Raw genomic sequence first — 25,488 nt, 5'->3', positions numbered from 1 at the left:
CCTGTTGCCCAAGATGGGGCCGGGGGGGCTGGGAAGTGGAGGGATCTGAGTCTGGCCCTGCCTCCCCCTGGTTTTCGGGGCCCCAGATGGATACTGCAAAGGGGCTCCCTCCTGACAGCGAAGGATGGGGAGGACCCAGCGGAGCCCCCGCCAGATGGCATCAGGGAAGGGATAGGGTCAGCAAGCTGAATGTGGAAGCAGAAGAAAGTCCCTGCAGGAGCCCAGGCAGCCAAGACCCACAAGGGGACGTGGACTGGTCCCATGTCCCCTGAGGAGGGGGCATCCTGGCCATTCACAGGTGTGGCCGGGCCTGTGGTCCAGCTGACCCTGCCCTGGCTGCCGGTGCCTCCTCTTGGTGGGGACACAGGCTCTTCTCTTCGGCACTATTGTCAGTACCCAGGGGTCGCCACCCGCACACTGGTCTGTATTCTTCAGGGGGTGGGAGAGGAGGCGTTGAGGGACCCTCTCTGGGCTAGAAAGGACTCCAGATCCCCTTGAGTGCTGGGGCCCCTTCTACCCACACCACGTCCCTGAGATCCAGGGGTGCTGGAGGGGCCGAGGGACAGCTCTGGGCAGGCTTTCCCTGTGTGTGTGACTGGGGGCGGGGGGCTGGAGCTGCGTCTAGCTGCCCCGAGCCTCCCAGCATATGTCTGAGCAAGAAATCCGGCGTGGTCCATATGCCGGCTGTTATAAATAGAGCCTCTCGTGGAGGCTTCAAAGGGCCAAGGTGAGTAAAACCTGGAAGCGGGGAAGCATTATGGGCAGGGGGCTGGGCACCCTCTGGCGAGACCACCGGCTGGGTGCCCCCCCCGGGGTGGGGGGCTGGGAAGCCAGGGTGTACAGCCTGAGACCCGCAGAGGGTGTGGCCGTGTGTGACTGCGTGTGCGTCCCCAGAGTGTGACCCCATGGCCGTGGACCTGCCGCCTCCCCACACCGCGCTTCGCATGCACACACCCACACCGCACACACGAGTGTCTAATTATTGTTTCACGGCGGGCAGGAGTCCGACCGCCGGAGCAGCTGGAGGACATTCAATTCTCAGCATAATTGACAACGCTGGAAACCACCCAAGTGGGGTGTGAGGACGCGCTCCCCTCCGCGAGTCTATCCTTCATCGCCCCACACATTACAGAGGGAGCGGTCCTGCTGTGGTTCACACGGCCTCCTCCCCCACTCCGCCTGCCTGCCTCACTCTGGGCCTCCGTCTGTCGGCTGTCCCTCTGTCCGTCTGTCGCCTGGGAATGCACCGGCCACCCGCCTCGCTGCTGTGCATAGAGGGAGCTGCATCCCTCCTGGCTCCATCTCCCCGCCGCCTAGACGCCGGGACCCCTTACCTCCAGGCCCCCCAGTGCCAGCCCAGGGTCAGCTGTGGGTGGGACTCCAGGCAAGGCAGCCTCCCTCTGGGACAGAGCACCTCGACCCCAGTGGTCACCACCCCATTCCCTGGGCTGCCCGGGGGGTGCTGGGAGGTTAGGGGGCAACTGCCCCTCACTCCCTCACCCCCAAGGGCTCCTGGAGGAGTCTGACATTCGTGGGGCCAGGGCCTCCTGCAGGGACTAGAGCCAGTTATCAGGGGTGCACAAGACAGGGCAGCGCCTGGGTGGCAGAGTGACAGCGGGCATGGAGGGAGATGCAGAACACGTCCAAGGGCCGGGGCACCCACGGGCTGTCTGGGGTGGTCTACAGGCTCTGTCCTCACCAGCGTGAGCAGCAGCCTGGATGAACTCTGAGAGCCCGCAGGAGACAGGTGCTGCTGGAGGCCAGGACCAGGAGCCGACATTCCCTCCAGCTAGCTAATGGGTCACATCCACCTCAACGAACTACACAGGGTGAAAACCATGCCAGGAAAGGGGTCAGCAGAGAAGCATGGTGCTATGTCACCCACAAGGAAAAGAATGAGGCAAGAGCCAGTTGAGCCAGTCAATGGGGTCCCCTGAGAAGGGAACTCTGGCTGACTTAACAGAGATACAGCAGGTAGAATAGAGGAGGTGAGGGCAGCCCGGGTGGCTCAGCAGTTTAGTGCCGCCTTCAGCCCAGGGCATGATCCTGGGGTCCCGGGATTGAGTCCCACATCGGGCTCCCTGCATGGAGCCTGCTTCTGTCTCTGCCAACCTCTCTCTCTCTGTCTCTCTCTCTCATGAATAAATAAATAAAATTTTAAAAAAAGAATAGAGGAAGTGATAATCTGGCTCTGTGCAGCACCGCCCAGCCTGTGTTCAGAGGGTCTGGCTCCAGACTTTAAGATAACCAGAGCCCACACTCTTACAGCACATACTAGGTGCTTTTCTTCTCTTAACTTCTTTAGTACTTGGATTAATCCCATGAAGTTAAATCCCATGAAGTACTGTTGTTATGCATTTTACAGGAGAGGCACAGAGTTGTCAATGAACTTGGCTGAGTTTGCACAACTGCTGAATCGTGGGGTAGGATTCAAACCTCAGCAGCTTGGCCCTGGAGCCCCTGTGCATAGGCTAATGTCCTGTGGCCACCAGGCCCAGGCAGGCACACCTGAAGGTGAGCTAGTGAGCTGGTGGAGCACGGATGCAAAGCCAGGTGGTCTGAGGAAAGGCGGGTGGGGGTGTCTGGCCTGGAGGTGGGGCCTCAGCGCACCCCCAGCTGCCGAGCAGGCTCCTCCAGGCCCTGCCGGTGGACCTTTCACCTTCCCAGAGAGTTCTTTGAGCCTGCTCATGACAGTGTGAGCAATGCGGGCTTGCAGGGAATCACCTAGGTGGCATTATGCAAAGGGAGAGGTGCACGGAGCCCGTGAGCCAAGTGGCTGGGCCTGGTGTGTCCTGGCGCAGCAGTGAGAAGTGTCCAAGGACACGCACTGGACCCGAGGCGTCCACCAAGAGAAGGGATTGGAGCGTGGCGCAGCCATGCACAGCAGAGCACTACAGGGCAGTGAGAGGGGGCGAGCCGCGAGCCGTGCACTTGGCATGATGCCTCTCCTGGTGCGAGCCGTCCAAAGTACCCGCCGCTGCACCTGCCGCGGGTGGAAAGCTCTAAACCACGCCAGACGGTGTCTTTGCAAATATCTGTGCACATGAGGGCAAAGCATAAAAGAAAGGGTGAGAAGCACCATTGCAAACTTCAGCAAAGACCTTACTGCCCAACAGGGATGGGGGGGGGGGCCCGCCGGAGCGGCCTGGAGACACGGTGCGCCCGGTGCTCCTGAATCACACACTTAATCACGGGAGGGCGGTGAATCTCACGTGGTATGTATTTTACCATGATGACAAGTTTAGAAAGAAAGTGAGGGGGAGCCAGGCTGATGGGGGCACGCAGGAGCTTCGGGGGCCAGTGGACACTTGGACGCGGGCCTTCTCGTGCCCTCCCGGGGCTCCCCTGTGTCACAGGCAGCGTATGGGGATTAATGTTAAGCTGGAGGGGACAGCATTCAGGTATTCATGGTATTATTCTTCATACCTTTAGCTGTATTAAATATTTCATATTTAGTGAAATATTTATTAGAGATTCCTTAAATATTTGAGGTATCTTGAATATTTTATAATACATTTTTAAATGTTTTGGGAGGGAAGGGGCTGCTGTGTACAACTGAGCTTGCCGTCGCCAGCAGTATGCAAGGAGAGGCGGGATGTCAGAGAGGGCACTGCCCCCGGCAGGGGGTCCTCAAACCAGGAAAACTGTCAGAAACACTATTATTGTGAGCTTCTACAAACCAGAGACCTCCAGGACCCACCTCCACTCCTGATTCAATAGGCTAAGGGTAGGGCCCAGGGGTCTGCGTTTGTGCCACATGCCCTCTGAGCTTGTTGGAACCCTGGTTCTGGTTCGTGCTTTGTTTTCTGTGGCCCTGAGGACCAGCTCAGCTGATGCCTGATGCCCGGGGCGGAGGGGCCAAAGGCTGTTCTTGTCACGGCCACTGAGCACAGAGTCCCTCCCTCAGAGTGCCCTCCTCCACCCTGAGCCCCACCTGGCTTTGGCCATGCACCGAGGAAAGGTCTGATGGACCGAACTGGGCTTCCTGCAAATGGGCAAGCTGACCCGTGGCCATGATGCTCTAGCATCTTCATCTGGTGGACAGTGTTTCAAGCACCTATGTGCCAGGGCAAGCGGGGACAGACAGGTTGCCTACACAGCAAGGTGCCTGAGGAACCACATCAAGAGAACTCCCCAACTTTGGCCTCTGCCTTATAAGGGCTTGCACTCAGGCCCAGAGAAGGAAAGGGAGTGTCCCCGGGTCACACAGCAGGGTTGCAGCACAACCTGGACGAGGGCCTGTTCTCTTGCCCACTCTCCAGAGGGCTGCCTGTACCCCATCCCAAGGACCCTGGGGGTGGCACTGTGACTGGGGTGAGGGGCAGGAGGAGGCTGAGCAGCTGCCCCTGTGGCTGCTTCCCTTCTGCCTGCCTCTCCACTACCCACCGGGGCGCTGGAGCAGAGCGGCTGAGAGCTTGGGCTTGCAGACAGAGTTGCCACCTGCCCAGTGGCGGCCTTGGGCAAGTCACTAAATCTGTGTCTCCACTTCCTCGTGGGAAGCCAGCAGCGGCCCCGCAGGGCGGGGAGTCAGTTACAATAGCGCCAGCCACCTGCCATCAAACGTCTGATGTTACAGGTGCCGATGGACGTTTAACTAAACACTATCACACATGACACAGCGACACGAAGGAGCAGATGATCATACGCTGGTCCTCGCTCTGTTGGCGAGAAAATAGGCTCGAATGCGTGGTCAGGTTGGGATTGGGGGCCAGGAGAGAGGCCGGAGGCAGCTCCTGGGCCCGAGGAGGTGCAGCTCAGCTAACTCGGGATTTAGCGGCGGCTGATTCCCATAACGAGACAATGTCCACGTTATATAATCAAAGTAACCATACCAGCGATTCTGTGAAGGAGAGACCCAAGTACAGAGACAGGGAGGGAGGCTCAGGGGAGGAGGGGATCCAGCCCCAGGAGGGGATGGGTGGTCCCCATGAGGAACTGGAGCAGGGAGGGGCCCTGAGGACCTCGGGGCCCCAGCCCCATGCTGACACAATCCTTGCACACAGGGCTGGGGCTAAGGGCCGTCTGGTCTACCAGGTGCCCCACCCCAGGGAGGGCTGAGCGGCTGAAGACAGCTTCCTGCTCCCTCTTGCCACAAACCTGAGTGCTGGGTGCCCAGGGAGCTCTCAGCATGCCTGCCAGGGGGCCAAAGCAGGCTGGGGTCTGGGCCCACTGCCCCTTCTGGGGGCTGGACAGGCCTCCCCGTGGCATGGACCAAGGGCTACACGAAATCTGCAAGGCCTCTGGGGGGATGAAAGGCAAGAGGAGGAAGCCCACAGATCACATTGGAGAATTCAGCCCCCTTGGTCCCACTGCCTGCTTCCCAGCAGAGGTGATGGGTGGAGGCTCTGTCCAGGCTGGGCCAGGGTTTGAGGGGGCAGCCTTCCTCCTGCTGATGAGAGCAGGTGTGGCGTGGGGTTGAAAAGGAGAGGTGTCCGCCCCAGACGGGGTGACAGGGGAAAGCGTGCTGGGCAGGGAAGGGGGTGCCCAGGGCATGCAGGGAGGGGCCGGGGCAGGGGTGGGGGTGCCCTGGGCCTATGGGGCCAGGCTGCAGGAGCCACACCGACCACAGTGCCTGTCGCTGCGCATCTGAGCTGCATCCTCTGGGCCCTGCTGTGTCCTTGGTTCTCTAGACGACTCTGCAGATGTGCCAACTGCTCTGGGAAGAGCCAGGTCCTCACGGGCTCCGTGTCAGTGGCCCCTTGTTCTGCTGACCCACTGGGCGACTCTGAGCGTGCCCCTCCAGCTCCTGATCACACACCTACACTAGGGGGACTGCAGCTTTGTCCTGCCTAGCCACACACGGTGAGCAGGTCCCTGCCCCATGCCAGATGCAGGGCTGGTGGGCTGCGAGGGGAAGCCCCGTCTGGAGGGGAAGACTGAATTTCAACCTATAAGAGTGTGATGTGGCCGTGGGTCAGTCGGGGACTCAGCCTGGTCTAGTGGGTCCAGGAGAACTGCCCCAGGGAGGTAATGTTTCTGCAGAGGCTTGAACGAAGAGAGAACAACCATACAAAAGCACCTGATGAATAGCAGAGGAGACAGGGCATGTGAGGGACCAGAGAGACCGGGAGAGCTGGGACCTGGAGGGGTTGGTGAGAAGACCCACAGGGCTGCTGGGAGCCTTGATCCCACTGCAGAGTCTCCGCTGAAGACAGGACCTCATCTCAAGGGCAATAGGGAGCCACTGAAGGTTTAGTACAGAGGAGGTATGATCACTCTGGCTGTTGATGGAGAAGGGACTGTTGCAGGCATATGGGGAATTGGGAGGAAGCCTCCACAGCCTGCGGAAGGGGTGGCAGTGGTCTGTACCCCACAGTGAGGGGAAAAGGAGGAACGTGGTGGAGCCAGAGACACAGAGGAACCTGACGAAGCACATGCGAACGTGCATGGGAAATCTAGTGTTCACAGCAGCACCCGAGATGGCCTCACTGGACGTCATCCACATGCCCATCAACAATCAACACGTAACAGCCAGCGGTGCAGCCACAATGGAAAACCATCACACAGCAGGAAAGACGCACAAACTCTACTGACGCGGCAACATGGATGGACGCCGCCAACGTGCACAGACCGTTCACTCCATGTTCCAAAATGGGCAACACCATGTGGTCATTGGTTGTCCGTGGGGGTCGCAACTGGGAAGGAGGTACAAGGGGGCCTCCAGGGAGGCTGGTGATGCCCTGATGGCCAGTTTGGGTGCTGGGGACATGGGTGTGTCCAGGTCACAAGAACTTCACTGAGCTACAGGCACTTCTGATGTCTGTGCATCTGTCCCCAGTGAGAGTGAGAGACAGAGAGAGAGGCACACAGGAGGCCAGACCAGCGGAGCTGGTGCATTCCCGCACAGCGGTGACAGGAAGGCCACGTACATCAGTGGGGCAGCAGGCAGGCTGGCTCTGCCCTCAATGGGAGTCAGGAGCAGTGGAGAGGCAGTTTGGCAAAAGCAAGGGTGGGGGCACGATGGGCCAGTGTGGTCAGAGCCATGCCAGGTTTGGGGGTCTGTGTCCCCAAGGCCTGCCTGCGTGGGGATGTAGCTAACCCTAGCGCAGGGGAATGGATGCAGAGTGAGAAGGGGGTGGGAATGTTGGGGACACCTAAGAGAAGGAGTGTCCAGAGGAGGAGTGCGGATGCCAGGGGCAGAGAAGGGGCTGTTTCAAGGAAGGTGTGGTCTGTAACCCTGACCCTTGCGTCTGTGGGTACCCTCTGAAATAACTGGGAGCCATCAGGGCTGTGGCCCTCGTCTTACACACGGGCTAGGATCACGATGCTTTCTCATGTGTAGCAGGTGGGTGTCCGTGGTGCTGGTGCCAACCACACACGGAGCCCAGCTGCGGAGGGCTCCAAAAGTGCTAACACAGCCTGGGGGCAGGGGGCCAGGTGCCACATGCCGAGGATGGACAGCGGACAGAGCGAGGGCTGGCAGGGCTTGGGAAGGGAGCCATCGCTGCACAATGGGCATCTTCCCACATGTATTTGTCCGAATTGGACCCTGGGTATGAAAGGAGGCACTTGAGGGGGTCAGGGCTGCCAGACCTAGAGCCGGCCCTGCTGGTGGGGAGCACAGCCCCTGCAGTGTGGGGAGGAGGGATGGGCAGCATTCAGCACGCTGACGCCGTGCAGGTGCTCAGGACCCTGGAAGGCTCTGGGGCAGCTCTGGATGCTCCTGGAGGCGAAAATGGGGGAGGCCAACCCCCACCGGCCTCTGGGGCACCCCACTGTCAGAAGCGCTCACACCCAGGCTCAGAAAGGCTGAAATGCTCAGGAGGAGGAATGAAAACATGGCCAGGGCCCTGCTGTCAAGAGTGTGGCCATGTCCCTGGTCTTCTGGGTCCCCAACCAAGGACCAGGGGATGGTCCTCTCTGCACCTGCAGGAAGCCTGTTGGCTCCTCCTTTGAGCTCTGCATGCCCTCGTGGTCCCGTCTAGGATGGTCAGCACCTACGCAAGCCATGTCCCCAGCCAGGCCTTGTGGGGGGCGCCCCAGCTCCCCGGACACCCCCTCTGTGAGGAGCGCACAGTAGGACTGCAGCACAGGCTCCGCCTCACCTGCCCTCCCCAAGAGTCTCAGGGCATCAGCTGGCAAGCCTGCAAGAGCCACCTGCCGATGTGCACAAGGCATTTCAGGGCCAAGTGGTCGGGCTGGGGACGTCCATGTGTCCAGGGAGAGAGCAAGCCTGGAGCAGCTTGGGCCGAGCCAGACGGAGTCCCTGCAGGCGGCTCCACGTACCACCCCCTCCATCAGAGAGCAGGGACACTTCCGCAAGATGGGCATGGGTTACCCGGACCCCCTTGGGCAAGACTTGTGACCTCTCTCCACCTGCAGACCCTGGGGTGGTCACTCAGGGTCCCTGTACCAGGAGGTCCAGTACTAGAAGTACTATAGGTCCCTGTGGACCAGGGCAGGCCTCTCGTGCAGAGTAGGTGCCCAGGAAATGAGTCCTCCCCCCACCCCACTGCACCCTCCTCCCGCCTGTCCTGGTAGAGACGACTCTCCAGGGCTCTGGGCCACGACTCTCCAGGGCTCTGGGCCACGTCCCTCCACATCACATCATTACCATGAAAAACAGCCCTGTCTGCTCCGTTCCTCCCAGGCCTGCTCCAAGCCACTCCCCCTCTCCTATTGCTTCAACAGTAGTCACCGGCCTCCTTGCCCACCCTCCCCCTCCCCACATGCCCCCTGACCCACTTCCACTGCTGGATTCAGGGTTCTCAGGGTGGGGCTGGGGAGCCAGGCAGTGAGTCACTGGGGTTGGGCGTGTGGAGGGCAGTTGGCCCCCAGGTCATGGGGACACACGTGCAGGGATGAAGCCAGAGGGAGGAGAGGGGAGGATGGAGAGCTCCAGGTGGGGTGCCTCTTATTCAATGACCAGAGATACCCCCCGAGTAGCTGCTGTTGTCCCCATTGCACAAACACAGAGAGGCGAAGTGCCATGCCCCGGACTGCACAGCTGTTTAGCAATGGAACCCAGATTCAAACCCGGCGTCCGCGGTGGCCAGCAGAGGGATCAGGGGTCAGAGGCAGGAGTAAGGTCCATGACGAGAGGAGGTCAGAAGCAGTGAAGGCTGGAAGGCGAAACCAGTGGCCAGGAGGGACCGAGTGGGGCAGGAGGCCCCCTCCTCCTGCTAATTAGGGCCAGGAGCCGTGGGATATGCAGTCCATGGGGAAACGAGAAGACAAATTAAGGGCAGTAGAAATGCAGGCCTACAGCCTGCTTGCCCACTGGAGAGACAAAAATGCCAAGGAGGGGCTTCAGGGACGCAGGATGGGGAGGGAGGGGCTACCCCCATTCCAGGGCAGCCCAGAGGTAGGCAGCTTGACCCTGGCTCCCTCCCGCCTCTCCCCTACATACACAGGTGGTGAGGGTAGCCTCGGTCTTCGGAGAGGGGAAGTGGAGCCAAGGCAGGGTCCACCCTGAGCTGGACCCACTGTGAGCAGCAGGAACTAGGTGTGGGGGGCAGGAAGGAGGCCCAGGAGGGTGTCCTGGGATGGGTGGTGACTCTTCCCACAGATGCCAGCCTGTGACCTCACGGCCAGGCTCTATGGCCTGGAAAACAGTGGACACCAAGTAAACATGCAGCAAACAGGTGAACCATCCTGTTAATGAGAACCATCCATGAGGCAGCAGTGGACCATAGCGGGCGAGAACACAGGCTCAAGTGCCCACTGTGATCTTCCTGATAACAAGGAGCTGACTTAGCCAGCATATTCCTTTCTCTTCGTCACCACCACTTTTCCTGACCGGGATGCAGATACAACGGCTGGAGGTGCCGCTGCCATCTCGAGACCATGAGGACAGATGCTAAGCATGTCAGAGACGCAGTCTACATGGAGTTCAGATGGTTGACAACTTCCTTGGGCTGTGCACCACTGCCACCCTATTTACATGAAAGAAATGAACCCCCTAGTGGGGCCCAATCTCAGGACACTCCGTCTCTGTCTCATGGAGCCAAACTGAATCCCTAGCTGATGCAGCATAAAATAATGCTGAAGACTCCTATTAGAAAGTTACCTTCACTTTAATTCTTTTCAGTGCTTCTGACTACATCAAAAAGAAAGTCTCAGATTGGGGCTGCTAAGTGTTGAACACCTCTGCACACTCGCTGTTCTCTCGTTTTAATAAAGCAACAGCAGGCCTTGGGCTCCGAGCCTCCCCTGGGCTACGGCATCCAACCAGAATTTAATAACGTTGTTTTGTTTCCACTGAATTTATTTTTATGATTATGAATTCTATTTATGGCAAAGGAGGCTTGTTTTCCATTTGTAGTAGTGCTATAAAGCTTCCCTTTTAAATAAATGTATTTATTTAAGTTTTTTAAAAGTGAATTTACTTAAAGAAAAACGGTAAGAACAGTCAGAGGGAACATGGGGGCACGTGGGTGGCTCCTGCCCAGCCCCATACTTCTGCTGTTGTATGGGGGACAGTCTGCCCCCCGGGCACCATGGGGGAGGCCGGCAAGGTTAAGGCTGGGGGCTGAGTGTCTCCAGTCATCCGTCCGGCCTGGGGCCGGGGCGGATGGCTGGATCCCGGGCGCCAGGAGTCTCTAAGCAAAGCCTTGGACGCGTGGGTTGGGCAGTCAGGCAATGAGCTGTGGGCAGGGGTTTGAAGCTGTCCTGGTAACCAAGCCACTAACTCAAAGTCCCGGGTTCCTTCCAGCCCGCCTCGTGAGGCCTGACTTCAAAAGCGGGGGGCTCCAGCAGCTGGAGTGACCTTTTGCTAATTAGCTCGGGCTGTTTGCTCTGCAGCCGCCAGCTGATCTCTGGACAGCAGCTCTAACTCCAGTCACTGCCGCCTGTCACCATCCGGCAGATAAATAACTCTGCTCTTGGAGAGGTGGGGGAGGGGTGGGGTGTCTGCTGGAAGGCTGGGGGAGGGGCAGGACGTGCAGGAGGGGAAGGTGGGTGGCCTTGGGCCAGTGCCCCATAAGCCATGTCAGCCCTGCTGGGGAAGCATCACCCCCCACTTCCCAGAGAAGAAAACAGACCTGAGTGGGGGTGGGAGTCTTACAGAGGAGGCTGGACTCCAGCTCTGCCCAGACCCCCAGACCCCCGTCTCCCCAGCAGGCCTCCCTCTGCACCCACAGGCCCAGGAAGGGCCAGGCTGTGGCTCTGGCCCTGGTGCTGAACACGGGGCTGGCCAAGGGCTGGGCCAGGGCCAGCAGGTCACCTGGGGTCATCAGAACACACAGAAGGTTCCTTCTGGCCTCTTAGTCACTGCTTCAGCAAAAGCAACTTCCAGGGACGAGGCCTCAGGACCAGGAAACAGAGGAGGAGGCAGGCAGGAATAGAACCGAGAAAGTTCAAGTCACCGCATGACAAAACATTCTGTCTGTAGGGGATCTCGGAAACACTGCGCCCAGCACCCACGTTCCTGGAGAGCTGCTGTGGTGTCCACACTCCTCTGCCAGACCCTGCAGGAGCCTCGGGCCATCTGCTCTGCCACCTGCCACCTAGGTGGGCCAGGCCGGGAAACATCCATCCATCCATTCAGCAAACACTCATTCAGTGTCTGCCACCTGCCAGGCTCCGCAGGCTGATGGGCGGAACACGCAGCCCCGAGGGAGGGAGGAAGGGAGGGCGGGGATGGAGACGTTTGGGTCCGGGGTGACGGGGTGACGGTAAGCCTGAGCCTGGGCTGCGGAGGACGGGTGCCTCCAGGAGGGAAAGAACTAGTGCTTCTCTGAGATGACAGACCAGAGACTGCCGTCTCCTGCTCAGAGGGGGGAAACACCACCACCATTCCTTGGTGCCTACTGTAGGCCGAGCAACGTGCACGTCCCACTGACTGCCTGCCTTCTGGGAGAGATTACTACCTCCACTTTACAGAAAAGAAACAGATCAGAGGTGCTACGTGACCTGCAGCACTACACCAAAAATCAGCAGAATGGGGTCTGCCTGACACCAACATCACCCCAAGGACAGGTGGACCTGTCCCCTCCGAGACAGTGTCCTAGGCAAACACACAGAGGGGCTGTTGCCAGGAGTCTCAGCCAAAGCCCTTGTTCTGGCTGGCCGGTGCCATCCTGCACCCTCACTCCCGAGCCCATGACCCGGGGTCAGCACCACCAAGTCCGCCCAGCCCAGCCCTGGCCACCGGTGCTCTGCTGCAGCCCTGGGCCTCTGAGGGGTCCTGTCGGCCGGTGGTGGCCCACCACACTGCTGTGTGGGTCTCTGGGTACCGCCACAGTCAGAGCCAGTCCTGACCCCAGACCATCCACCCTGCCCTCTCAGTGACTCTTAGCCTCAGGAGACATTCTTCAGGACTGTCCTTGGGGACACCCTCACTCATGTTTCAGACAGGGAAACTGAGACCTACAGAGGGGCAGGTGCTGTTCACTGTCCCATGGTATGACTGGTAGTGATGGGTCAGAACTAGCGCCTCACCCCAGACTTTCTTGATGTCAGCTGAAGGGACAGGGCCATCGTACAGAATGAGCCAGGCATCCTCACACTCTCCCCTTTCTAGACTTGGTGCTCCTAGAGAGATGAGAGTCTCTAGCACCACACTGTCCAGGGTCTGGCAAATGGCAGGCACCCCATGGACACCTGGAGGAACAGCAACAGTAACCGGCCCTGTGACCTGGCCCCACTCAGCCCTCCAACCCCGCCTGCCCCACCCCTCCACGCCCACAAGTTCCAGCCACACGGGTGTCCCTCTGAACCTCACACGCACAGAGCTTGTCCCATCTCAGATCTCCTTCCCCGGCTGGATCTCTGCCTGGAACACCCTGCTCATCTTGTGGTGGGCTCTCCTCCATCCTCGGGACAGCCCTTCATGGTCTCCTCCTGGACGCCTCCCGCTAAAGCCACGGAGAAGCCTGGGGAGCCATCTGACCCCCAGCAGGATGCCTTTGGAAGTTCTAGAAGTAGTCTCCGCTCCTCCATGTAATGAAGGACAGCCCCGTGATTCCCAGATGCATCCTCCTCTCACGGTCAGAATTGGAAGAGCCTCGGCATCACAGTCATGATGCCTGAACGCAGCAGGCAACCAATGTATTGCAAAAATGCAAACCCTAACCCCCGCCCCACCGCCCACCCCCATTTCAATGCGCTGCGTCATTGACAGCACCTCCTGCTGGTCGCGCGCCATAGGACAACCGAGCTTCACCACACAAGCCACCTCCACAGTTATGCACCTGTACTGGAGACAGGTTTGCAAACTGAAAGTCAGTCCCAGACCTGCGTGAAGGACCTGTGGCCTGGCGGATTCCAAGGCATGGGGGGGAGGAGAGGATGTCTGGGACTCCCAACAGTACTGCGGAAAATACCACGCCAGCAGGCACAGCACGGCTGGGCCACGAGGACATCCGGTGTGCCACTGGGACGGCTGCCTCGAGACCCTTTCCCCACCGACGTACTCTATTCAGTATTCTGGATCATTCTTTTTCATATTAGACCCTGTTTTTCAAACGTACAGCGTAAGTCCATTTAACGTAACTTACGTGGTACACATGGTATACAACACACAGTGCAAGCACGCAGCACGCACCTACCTCTGTAAGGTGGTGGAAGATGAAACCCACTCAGAACCCCTACTCATCAGGGGAGGTTGGCGGATTGGCCCTGAGCCCCAATCCCCTGACCCCTCTGGTTACACACCGCAGCAACCCATTCCTCAGCCCACATACCGCATCAGACAGGCAGTCCCTCCCCACAGGGACATGTGGGGGATTAGGGGATGGGGAGCCGTTCCGCAGCCCCCCTCTCCTTCCAGGCCTGTGAGGTGACCCCAGCACACCTGTGTAAGGTTGTCAGGACTGGCTCTCCCCCCATGCTGACAGCATCCGATGGCCAGAGCACCCCTTACCTTTGGGTCAGGGCCTGCCAGTGAGCTGGTACGTCAGAGAAGCACTGGCTGCTGGATTCCTGCCTGCAGGGGTCATGCACATCTTCTCCACATTCCAGGGCCCAGAGGAATAATACAGGTCCAGACGGAATGGAGGACACACGGTCACCCAGGCAGCTGCCACTGCATCGGGACAGAAGGAGAAGCTGGTAAGGAGGGAATGGGCCTGTAGCCATCATGGCTTTGGGGAGATCCCACGTGCCAGAGCCAGGGGGACATCCATCCTGCGTGCACCGCTGCTCAAGAGCTAACCTCCACAAGCACAGTGGGGAGGCTGCGCTCCCTGACACACAAGGACGCACATGTCAGTGATTTCAGCAGGACAGACGGTGCCAGCTCACCTCCCGCCCCTGCTGTGACCCAGGTGTTGGGGGGGATTGGCTCTGCTTCCCTTGACCCCCCCCCATTGAGGTGGGCTAAGCAAAGGCAAGGTCTCTCCCTGCAGGCCGCCACCTCCACCCCAAGAGCATCTTTGCTGGGGAGCAGAGGGTGAGGATTCCAGACCAGACCACCGACGCCAGAGGGCATCAGCCAGGAAGCCCGCTCTGCAGCCTGCACGCCAGCCCACAATTGGGTCCCCCACCAGCCCATAGGTTGGATCACTCACTCCTCCCTTCCGTCCCTGGAGCCACCCCAGCAGCCACGAGCAGGGTGCCTGCCGAGGACCTGGATGCACCACCTTACTCTCCCTCACTCCCACCCACTGGTCCCCATTTCACAGACAGGGAAGTGGAGGCAGAGAAGGGTATCTGCTTCCCAGGCCACACAGCAAAGACACAATGTTCAGACGCCTGGTGCCATGATGCCACCACTGGGAGGGGGGAGGAGAGCTGCCCAGAGGAGGTGGCATCTTCAGGACAAGGGGGCTCTGGTGGCCCTGCAGGCCAAGCGGTACCCTTGGGAGGACCTGGGCAGGAGCCAGCAGGGTCCCCTTGCTCCAGCTGCACACATGCCCCCCCAGAACTCCCCAGGCTCCTGAGTGGGGAGAGGGAATTAAAAGGTGAGAATGAACCCGCCATGTGAGGGAGAGTGTGTGTGTGTGTGTGTGTGTGTGCGGGCACGCGCACGCGTGTGCGCACACACGCTAATGGCTGTGTGAGTGGCACGTAATTACCTGAAATTGTGGCTTAGAGGCGGATGTAAATAACCAAAAAATATGTGGGGAGGTGGGGGGAATGCTCATCAATTAGAGCTAATTACCTAACAGCTAATTGAAATAATAATGGGCTGCATTTGAATATGCTAATAAGGCCAAACCTGCCTTAGAAAAGGTAATTGGAAAAAAAGAGAGCGCTCAGAATCTCTGCACCCGCCACCGACCCTGGAGGAGGCTTCCAGGCTGAGACGCAGCCCAGGCATCAGGACGCCTCTTCCCTCCCGCCCCTGGGCCTTTGCCCACACTGCTCACCCGCCTGGAGTGCCCTCTCCCAGCTGCCCACCCGGCCAGTGCCTGCTCTCCTCGCCGGGGTCCTGGGAGCCCTGAAAACTGCCTCCCCAGCTGCTACAAGGATCCAAGCCTCACCTAGCGAAGCCCCAGAGGAACAGGAATATGCAGCTTTACAAAGAATCCCAAATCATACATGAGGAAACCACCCCAGAACCACAGGGTGTGGCTGCAGTCTCAGCTGGCCACAGGCAGGGCCAGGACTCGGGTTTCCAGCCACTCTCAGACTTCACAGCAAAGCTGTCCAAAGGTGGGACGTGAGCCCAGGCCACCGTGTGTGTGAGCAGGAACCAGGGGAGCACTGAGGTCCCTCTGGGCCTGCTGGTGGGCTGTGTTCTAGGAACTGAGGGCTCGGTGTCCGGCCTGGTGCTTCCACCGTCCGTGAGCACCATCCGCAGACCCACTGACCACACGTGCATGCTCACACATGTGTACACGTGCATGCACACATATGCATGCATACACACTCTCCACTCTCCTCACACGCCTGCTCTGGTCGGACCTGAGCTTGAATCCAGCACTCTGCGTGCTGCCCTGCAGCCGCCAGCACACGGCCCGGAGGGGCTGACCCCAGAGGGGACTGCCAGGCTGGCATGTAGCCCGTGGGCCACTCCAACTCACCTGCCTCTGGATCACACCTCTCTTGCCCTTATCGGCCCAACCCAGAGCAGCTCTCTGGTGCCATCCCCCACACAAGCCCCCAGCTCCTGTTGACCTGCAGGGCCTGGCAGGAAGCCTCTCCTCTCTGGGGCTGAGCTCTTACTGGAACCGAGTTGGCTTGAGAGCTTTGAGATGGCACCTGCAATGCTGGAAATGCATGGGTTCAAGCTCCTCATCCACAGTGCAGGCTCTGTGGCAGGCGGGGTTCGGGTGAAGCTGGTGATCTGACACACAAGGCCTCTCTGCCCTAGGGAGCTGTGAGGTGCAGGAGGATCAGGAGAAGTTCCAGGGGAACAGCATGCACAAGGCCAGAAAGGAGGAGCTGGCCTGCTCTGGTCTCGTAGCACAGGGAGCAGCCAGGAAGGAACCAGGCAGCAGACAGAGCTGGCCTCTGAGCAACACGCTCATGGGTGAGACTTCGACAAGCCCCAGCAGGCCGTGCCTCAGTTTCCCTTCTGTAGAATGGGGATGATGGTGAGCATTCCCCTGGGTCACAGCCCAGGCTTGTCTGAACCCACAGGCCAGGGAGACCCAAAACCTCAGACACCACCTATGCTGGAAGGGTCGAAGGTGAAGACTCACCCTGGAAAATGCACACACACCTTGTGTCTATGACATCTGGGCGTGCACTAGGACCCCAAAAATCATCCAGGAACCCTAAGTCCCCATGTGATGGATGGGAGTACACCCACGCAGGATTTTTACAGATAGGAAACTGAGGCCCAAACCCATGGATAGAATTGCCTCTGGGATCAGACATGCCACAGCCTGAGGCTGGTAGATCCCATTACACAGACAGGTAAACTGAGGTTCCCAGAGGCCAAGTATACCTGGCCCCAGATCACACAGCGAGGAGGGGAGGAGGATGTGAGGTCTCCCTTGTCAGGTGTCCCCATGCATGGCTGGGAAGGGGGCCCGGCCCCCACACCATTCCGGGTGCCCCTCAGGCTGCAGAGGCAGCAGCTGTGGGGAAGCAGTGGCCCTAGAGGAGGAGATGGGAGGGGTGCCCCAAATCCTCCTCCTCCTTCCAGGGCTCAACGTAGACTTGCAAACGTCAGGGTGAGGGTGGGGAAAGTGAATGCGCCCAAACTTGACATTTGCATTTCAAACACTTATATCAGCAAAACAAATAACAGTAATTATACCATTTGCATATTTTGTGCAATGATTGTTTAGCGAGGTAAGGAGGAGGGGCTCCTGCTGATGCCAGCAGCTCGGCCTCCCCACAGCTGTGCCTGCCCCACCCGCGGGGCATCCTGAGTCTCCATCCCATCCGTCACCCACTACCCACCAAGCCTGGGTAGGGGAGACCCCAGGGAGCAGGAGGACTCCTGACCTCAGGGTGACTTTCCTGACTACCTGGCCTGGCCTCTTGACTAAGGAGCCAGGACCCCACCTGGGAAATGGGAGTGCTGCTGGGTGCTCTGGGGCTCTGCTGGGGGCCCCCACACCACCTGCCAACCTCAGGCTGTACCATTCACTCCTCCAGGCTCTGTCCTTTGACCACTCCTCTGCCTTTCCATTCTCCAACACATCCCTCCTCCTCCCGCATCGTGTGGCCAACTCAGGACCTTTGCACAGGTATCCTCTTGTTTAGGCTTCCTCCCAGATCTACCCACGGCTGGATCCTTACCATTGGTGATTCAAATCCAATGTTACCTCCCAAACAACCTGATGAGCTAGGCAGGGCTGCTCGTACTGGGGCCAGGAACTCCAGCAGGTCTCAGTGGACCCATGGAGGTAGAATTGGGGCAGGGGGCAGGGAGGGGGGAGAGTCCCCCAACTCAGGGGAGAACCACGGAGCAAGCGGCGAAGGCTAGGCAGGCAGGCCAAAGGGTGCCCCCAGGTCTACCGGGATCTTGCTCAGAATCCCAAGCAGATGGGATCCCTGGGTGGCGCAGCGGTTTGGCGCCTGCCTTTGGCCCAGGGCGCGATCCTGGAGACCCGGGATCGAATCCCACATCGGGCTCCCTGCATGGAGCCCGCTTCTCCCTCTGCCTGTGTCTCTGCTTCTCTCTCTCTCTCTCTGTGACTATCATGAATAAATAAATAAAATCTTTAAAAAAAAAAAAAAAAAAGAATCCCAAGCAGACCCCTTCCCAGCTGCCTTCCCGGGACAGTCGGGGGACATGGGTGCCCCACATCAGGTTCTGAGCTTACTTCTGCCCCCCCCCCAGTGACCTTGCTCCACTCCTCCCAATCTCTGCCTCCCCCCTCTTCCCACTGAGGGTGGGGGTTGCGGGGGTGGTCAGGGTTAGCTATGTGCCAAGGGTCTTGATGGAAGCTAATGGACCCCTCCTCTGCCTGCCCTTGCAAGGCTCTGGGTGGTGGGTCAGGCACATGGAGTAGGTCCCATGTGGGTCCCAGGCCTGGGTGACACCACCGAGCGTGTGCTGACCCACTTGGAGGGAGCTAGATAGGCTTTCACTACCCTCGGGGTGGATAAGGCTCACAGGCCTCTCCCCACAGGCTCTGTGTCCTTGCTCTGCCCCAGGTTCCCACCCCTGTCAAAGTGACTGCCCAGAGGTGAGGAGGGGCCAGGGGGGTGGGGGCCAGCAGGAGCACCTCAAACACTGATGCTCCAGAGACTAGGAGCCTGGCCATGACCGTGCAGTGCAGCAGGTGTGGAAGCAACTCAGACAGGCTGGGGGTGCTGCCTGGGGAGGGGCCCTGGTCTGCAGGGACGAGGCTCAGGCATGGTGGGGGCAGGCGGGAGAGCTGAAAACCATGTGGCCTGGCACGCAGCTCTGCCAGTCAGATGAGTGTGTGTGTGTGTGCACGCATATGTGTACGTGCATATGCACATGTGCACACGTGTGTGTGTGCTTACATGTGCTGGGCCTAGTGTCTCTGCTCCTCAGTGCTGTGTATTAGTGTGTGTGTGCACACGCGCACACGTGTGTGTGTGCACATGCATGTGTGTATGTGCATGTGCCCGTGTGTGCAGTCTCTGCTCCTCGGTGCTGACTGTGCATGAGAGTGTATGTGTTCCTGATCCTTGAGTCTATACGTGACTGCGGTGGTGCGTCTAGTTGTGTGTTTCTGTGTAGGCGTTTGTATATCTGAGTGTGTCTGTGATACGTGCATGTGGCTATGTGTATGCGTGACACAGTGTGTATGGCGGGCACGGTGTGTGAGTGCGACTGAGGTCTGCAGGCCAATGCCAGTCCTTCTGTCTTGGTCAGGAAGCGAGGGCCTGGGCTCCATGTGCCCATCCCCCCACAGCTGCATGCCCCCCACGCCCTCAGAGCTGGGAGAAGAGGGGGCCCTACATGCCATCACGGCCAGGCCAGGGTCCTAGCCAGAGACCACACGGGAAACCTCCTCGCCACCTTCTTCTGAATAATGATCACACCAGCAAAGACAATAACCGTGCAGGACCTGGCTGCTGGAGGACTAAGGACCATGCACACGTTCCCAAAGCCCCACCAGGGAGGAACTACAGTGTTATCATTCTTGGTTTCCAGATGGAGAAACTGAGACTCAGAGTTAGAAGTGACGTCACTTGCCCAAGGTCACACAGATGAGCCAGGATCCGTGCCGGGTCTGCCCGAACTCTTGCTTTGTGCAGGATGCACCCTGACACATATACTCCCAGTCTGACTCCTACTTTGCAGATGAGGAAACTGAGTCCCAATTACATTAAGAGATTTGCCCTAGGATATTCCTCAGCTGGGCTAACAGCTCTGTGTTGGACTTAAAGTCAGGCAGAGGCAGCTAACAGGACCGTCCGATGGTAATTACAGCTCCACAGTCCCAGTGCTGGCTGCACACAATGCTACTTCCCTCCTCCCTTTAATCTCTTCCCACTCAGCCTAGATGTGGGGAAGCCGGAGCCCTGAGACTTGGAAGTGCAAATGAGGCCCCTTCCCCTGGTAAGCTGTGAGGAGCAATTAACTCCTAGCTTCACACCCCACAGCCTCACAAATTCCAGATGGAGTAAACAGTTAAATATGAAATATTAAGCCATAAAAAAAGCTAGATGAAAACAGAATTCAATACTTATCAGTCCTCAGGAGGGAGACAAGCTTTCCAAGCTCGGGAGGAATAGAATAAATTGTAAAAGAAAAGAGGCCGATTTGACCATATAAAAATAAGGAAGAGGAACATAAAAAAAAAATAACAAAAATTAAAAGATATATAATATACAGGGGAACTCATTTGTAGCAAATGTGACAGGGAAATGACACCTATCTTCATTATGTAAAGGACTCATTCAAATTCGTTAGGGAGACACCAACAATGTATCAACAAATGGAGAGAGGAACAGACACATAGGACAAAACACAGGTGGTTGATGAGTATGTGGGACAATGTTCTACCTCTTGCATAATCAGGAAAATCCACATTTAAAAAAGATACAGTGAGATACCATTTAGGCTCATCAAAGAAATAATGATCTAAACGCAATATCCACCCCCTCCCAAAAAAAAAAAAAATCTCTAAAGATAATACCCAGTGCTGGTAAGGTTATGGTGAAACAAATCTTTTGGAGTCACCTGGCAAAACAGATCGGAAGCTTTTAAAATGAGCACAGCTTGCAGCAGACAACTTGCCAAATGGAAAACTAGAACTTTTCCTTCGGGATCAAGACCACCACAAGGATGCCTGCGACCAACACTGCTACCAACACTTCTGTTCAACAGGCTACTAGTGGTCTTGTCCATTATAGTAAGACAGGAAAAAGAAATTAAAATGATACACTTTAGAAACAAAACAAAGAAACAACACTGTAGCTATTCACAGGTGCTATAATTGTGTACATAAAAAAAATCCCAAAGAATGTATAAATACAGTAATGGATAAGAGAGCTTGCTTAGAGCGCTGGAGATAAAATCCATACACAAACATGGACTGGATTTGTATACATCTGCAGTAAGTAGAAAATAAACATTTATTAAAAAGTCAACACTGCAAATTGATCTATAGATTCACTGCAATTGCAATCAAAATCCCAGAAGATTTTTTTCTTTGCATGGAACTTCACAAGCTGATTCTTGGAGTTATAGCCGTAAATAACTCTGTTGAGTCGGGGTTTCACTCTATCAGATAATTATAATTTATTATGCAGCTGCAGTGATTGAGATAGTGTGATCTTGGTACAAGATTGGACAAATGAACCCAAGGATCAAAGCAGAAAACTCAGAAAATGACCTAGGAATTAGCCCTTGATATGACAAAGGAGGCAGAGTATGGAAAGGAGGAGATGCCAATAAATTAAATTGTGTGTGGGAGAAAAGTGAACTTGAACCCCAACCTCACACCACACACAAACTCAATCCCAGGTTGATCACAGACCTAAAAGGAAAAGAAGAACTATATATTTCAGAAGACACAGAAACATTTGATGACCTGGAGGCAGGCAAGGACTTCTTCCTATTTACCCACACAGAATGTACTGATAAATACTACAACATACAAATGAAGAGTTTCTGCTCTTAAAAATATACTCTACAAAGAATAAAACCACAAGCCACAAATGTTACAAGGTGGATATCTTCCTTCTACTTGGAGAGAAAGCTATCTCACTCGGAATCTATGAATGCCTACAAATTAATGAAGAAAATACAGACACCCCAAAAACAAAATGGGGGGAGGTCTTGAAATGGCATTTTCACAAATGAGGACATCCAAACAGCCAAAAAAAACCAAACCACATTCATGAAGGTGGAGAAGCTTCGAAAGCCTGGCGACACCTTGTGTTAGCGAAGGTGTGACTCTCGTCCTCTGCACTGGGGCACAACGTTTCACCGCCGCACTGGGTGGTAGGAAGCCGCACACCCCGACAGTGGTGATCCCTTCCCCGGGTGTAAACCTTCCACGCGGGCACACGAGCAGCAGAAGAGACCCGGAGAGGTTCATCACAGCCCCAACCAGGGAACGGCCCCGATCCAGGTGTGGAGCAGAACACTCTACGGCAACGAAGATGAAGGAGCCCCACCTCCTGATGCTGGATAAATCCTCCCCAAATACTGTCGACTATCGTCGTAGAAAATACGATGTTTGCAATGGTTCTATGTATATAAATGTCAAAAACATGCCGACCCAGCATAAATCGTCTGGGGATGCTGGCTGCCTTGCTCGGGAATAAACAGGGCTGTGATCAGGGAGGAGCTCTGGGGGCGGGGGCTCCGGGGGGCTGACCGTGGTCACACGGCATCCACTCAATGATGATCCCGTCTATTCCTCATATACAGTGTTTCTGTATTCTCCTGTACTTACTGTGAGTTACATCTCACAATTGTAAAAACAATCAACCGGGCCGTGGGAGGAAAGCCAAGCCCATGCCCTTGAGCCAATAGGCTTCCTCCTAAGAAACGATTGTAAGAAAATAACCCCAAAGAGGGGGAAAAAATGTCTAGCCAAAGATTTCCATAGTCACTTAATGTAGAAAAGAAAAAAAAAAAAGTGGAGGGGGAAGCAGTCGACGTGCTCAATAGCAGGAGAATGACTACATCTATTGTTGCACACCCTTACCGAATACTGCACCGTCATTTTGGTAATGCTGATGAATATTTTGCAACTTGGAAGTCGCTCAGGATCAGTAAACAATCGGATCTGACAAGTGTGTTCCCAGACAGAGATCCAAACACATATCGACTCCCCTCACACGGTCAGGGAGGTTCTTGTAGCAGCACCATTCAGGGCAGCCCAAAGTCACCAGTCACCTGCTGCCCAGGTGTCCAGCAGCAGCAGCAGGAGAAAAGCTGCTTCTTCCCAGAGGGGGGGTCTCTGTGCCCAGGAATACTACACAGTGGTGAAGACGCAGCACGCCACATCCAACCACCGGGAGAGGGAGCCTCACCAGCAAACCGCTCAGCACGAGAAGCCAGACAGACCATGTAACACACGGCTCTGTGTACGCAGGTGTGCAGACATGGACAGAACAACGCTGTGAAGCCCGGGAGGGCGCTGGCCCCGAGAGGCATGAGGAGGGGGCGCCAGCTGTTCCGCTCTGGACTTGGGTGCCGGTTAGACCTTGTGGGAAATGCGCTCGGCTCGGTGGTAACCTGCAGTTTGGCAACTTTTCTGTATGTAGCCTACGTTTCAATTTCTTACACATTTGGGCGTTTTTTGTTTTGTTTTGTTTTTTAAAGATTTTATTTATTTACTTATGAGAGACACACAGAGAGAGGCAGAGACACAGGCAGAGGGAGAAGCAGGCTCCCTGCGGGGAGCTCAATGCAGGACTCGATCCCAGGACCCCGGGATCACACCCTGAGCCAGAGGCAGACACTCAACCACTGAGCCCCCCAGGCGTCCCTGTTTTTTTTTTTTTTAAGGGGTGATGGACACCAACTCCATAACAAACATTCGTCTCAAAAGGAAAAAAGACCAGAAGGAAATTCTCTAAAGTGGCAATGTGCTCCACACTGTGGCAGACCCACGGCTTCTTTCTGCACCTTGCAGCATCTCCATACCCCCTTCGGGGAAGAAATACAGAGACAGTTTTCAAAATAAAAAAAAAAAACAATAATAGACTATTATATATATTTAAATGCTGGCCAATAAAAAGTCTGTGTTTATGCTGACCAGCCACTGCAGCTCAGGATGGCCACCGGACCCTCGCCCCAGGCTCCAGCCTTCCTCCCGAGGACTGACAACCAACGTGCACGCAGATCTGCGGAGCAAAGCCAGAGGGAGCCCGGGGGGCAAGCAGGGAAGAGAAATTGCGGCAAACAGAGGCAGGAATCCCCAGAAGGCATTCGCCTCACGAGGGGGATGTAAGCACCGTAAATTTGATACGTGCTTATTAGAAACAGGAAAATGAGGTTTGGAATTTGCTTGTTTGCTGAAATGAGGTTGAGGTCCCCTCAGACTCTAATTGGCTAAAACTTTGGTGAGATATTGCATTGCAGGCACAACAGAAGGAGGTACGGAGATGGATACAAAACCTCAAGGAAAGCCCGGAGCAGGTGCTTGCAGGAAGCCTAGACCCCAACCCACGTCCACCCAGCCTGGGTGCCTCTCTTCCCTCCACCTCCAAGCTGACCTCCAGGCTAGCACTGAGGGTGATGACTGCTTAGGAGGCCCTGACTACCCCCCACGCCTTATTTCTCACTTACCACCACCCTGACCTAGGAGGGGAGGCCTGTCTTTAGACTCATTCTATAGGGGGCAGAACTGAGGTGCGGGGAATAATTTGCTGTGCTCCCCACTTCTCACCCTGCTCACCAGCCCGTGTTAGGCAGGCTGCCTCCCCATGGGATGTGGTGCCTGGCAGGGGAGGCCCATGGGTTGCCCCTGGCGCCCCTGTTCCCAGATCCACAAGTGAGTATGCTGAAGGTGGCACATGTCTTACATATTCCCAGAAGAATGGGTATGGCTGGAGGACACCCCTGAAAGGCCTGAAGTCACATGGGAAATATTTCAAATTTGGCAGATACTAGGACACCTGGCTGGCTCAGTGGTTGAGTGTCCACCTTGGGCTCAGGGCAGGATCTTGGCATCCTGGGATGGAGTCTCCCATCAGGCTCCCTGCAGGGAGCCTGCTTCTCCCTCTGCCTGTGTCTCTGCCTTTCCCTCTGTGTCTCTCATGAATGAATAAATAAAATCTAAAAAAAAAAAAAAAAAAAAAATTCAGCAGATACTGATTTTCACACATGTGTTCCAGAGCCAACTGTCCTCATACTGTGAACCCTTCTGATAGATGAGAAAACAGCCCCGTAGACCCCAAGGCCAGGGGGAAGGCAGCCAGGACAGGCACTCAAACCCCACACACCCCACACCCCCAGGCCCATCTCCATCCTTTGTTCCAGCTTGTGGAAGGGTAGTGGGAGCTTGGAGAGGCTGGGGCTGGTCTCTGTCCTGCATGCTCCCCTAACAGCCCCGACAGCCCCCAGCAGGGGAGGAGGGGCCATGAGCAGCAGCCATCCTAGGATTGTCTGCAACCTCACCTGTGTTCCGGGGGTGGCAATGTGGGCCTCAGACCCTGCCCCCACCCCCTCTGGAGCCTGACTCAGCATCTCTCCTCTCTGCCCCAGGAAGAGGGCCACCCATCCCTTCTCCCTAGCTTAAAGCACATTCTCCCCACACTGCCAGCAAGTCCAGGTCACGGAGAGAAGTGGCTTCTCCAGGATCTCAAACTGACTGGCAGGGGGCTTGGCCTCAGAGACCGGTCTAGACCAGTCACCTCAATGCCACCTCCTCCAAGAAGCCTTTCCAGGCTACCTCACGTAAAGGAGGAACCCGATGGATGCCAGTAGATCTCCTGCCCAGGCCACTTTGCAGAGCCTGGTCACTCCAGCATTTCTTTGCTCACTCATGTCACACCCACTGACTATCAACTCCGTAAGGGCAGGAACCACACCCCTCTCCTCCGTGACTGTGTCTGAGGGTCCACACTAGCACAGGGCTTTGTACACAGTAGGTGCTCAACAGACGTACACCTCATGAGAGCATGGATTTTGTCATGCAACCTGCAGGCCTGGCATGAAGTAGGCCACAAGTTTTGCTGAGGGAATATTTGTGGATGAATGAGTGGGGATCAGCTAAGCCAACAGCAGCCAGGATTTAAAAGCAGGGGCCATGGACAGGGGGC

The 25,488-nt window shown here is 56.6% G+C and overlaps 1 protein-coding gene across 10 annotated transcripts in view; it reads right to left on the bottom strand.

Moving 5' to 3' along the window:
* Positions 1-25,488, bottom strand: part of ELFN1 (extracellular leucine rich repeat and fibronectin type III domain containing 1) — a 73,000-nt gene that overhangs the window by 21,308 nt on the left and 26,204 nt on the right. For all 10 annotated transcript variants that reach the window (XR_013385259.1, XR_013385258.1, XR_013385260.1 and 7 more), the window contains exon 2: positions 13,805-13,966. The gene's annotated coding sequence lies outside the window, so the exon portion shown is untranslated. The remainder of the gene's footprint in view (positions 1-13,804; positions 13,967-25,488) is intronic.

The sequence above is a fragment of the Canis aureus genome, chromosome 8 (genome assembly GCF_053574225.1).
Source record: "Canis aureus isolate CA01 chromosome 8, VMU_Caureus_v.1.0, whole genome shotgun sequence".
In the NCBI taxonomy this organism is placed as follows: domain Eukaryota; kingdom Metazoa; phylum Chordata; class Mammalia; order Carnivora; family Canidae; genus Canis; species Canis aureus.
Note: the sequence above shows the minus strand (reverse complement) of the source record. Positions and strands in the feature narration are given on the sequence as shown.